Here is a 489-nt window from a genome sequence, read left to right on the forward strand (position 1 = left end):
GTGGGTTACAACATCAAATACACGACAAGGGCACAATGGGAACATGATGGCTAGTTATAGCAGAAAAGGAGGGTCACATGACATGAACAACCCAATGGGAAACAAGACACATTACTAAGACAACCAATCAGAACATGACACATACACAAGGCAGAGAGACATGAGGCAAGGGAAGCATGACACTAACAGCAGGAAACAATTACAAAACAAAAGACATAGAAAACATGAACATGAAACAAAACCCAAAACCCACATTACATGATGTTAGATTACCCACACGTTAGTAATTTTCATCTAATGAACATACTTCTGGCCACGAGTTCCTCAAACCTTAACTGACTATACATAACATCTGGGCCCGTATGTATAAAACTTCTCAGAAATGCTCTTAAGAATAGTCTTAAGCTTTGACTTAAGTGACAAAAAAATCTTAGCTACAAGTAGGACTTTTCTAAGAATAGGAGACTTTTATAAAGAAGCTAAAAGCAA

Source organism: Sinocyclocheilus anshuiensis, unplaced genomic scaffold, assembly GCF_001515605.1.
Source record: "Sinocyclocheilus anshuiensis isolate Anshui unplaced genomic scaffold, SAMN03320099.WGS_v1.1 scaffold606, whole genome shotgun sequence".
Lineage (NCBI taxonomy): Eukaryota > Metazoa > Chordata > Actinopteri > Cypriniformes > Cyprinidae > Sinocyclocheilus > Sinocyclocheilus anshuiensis.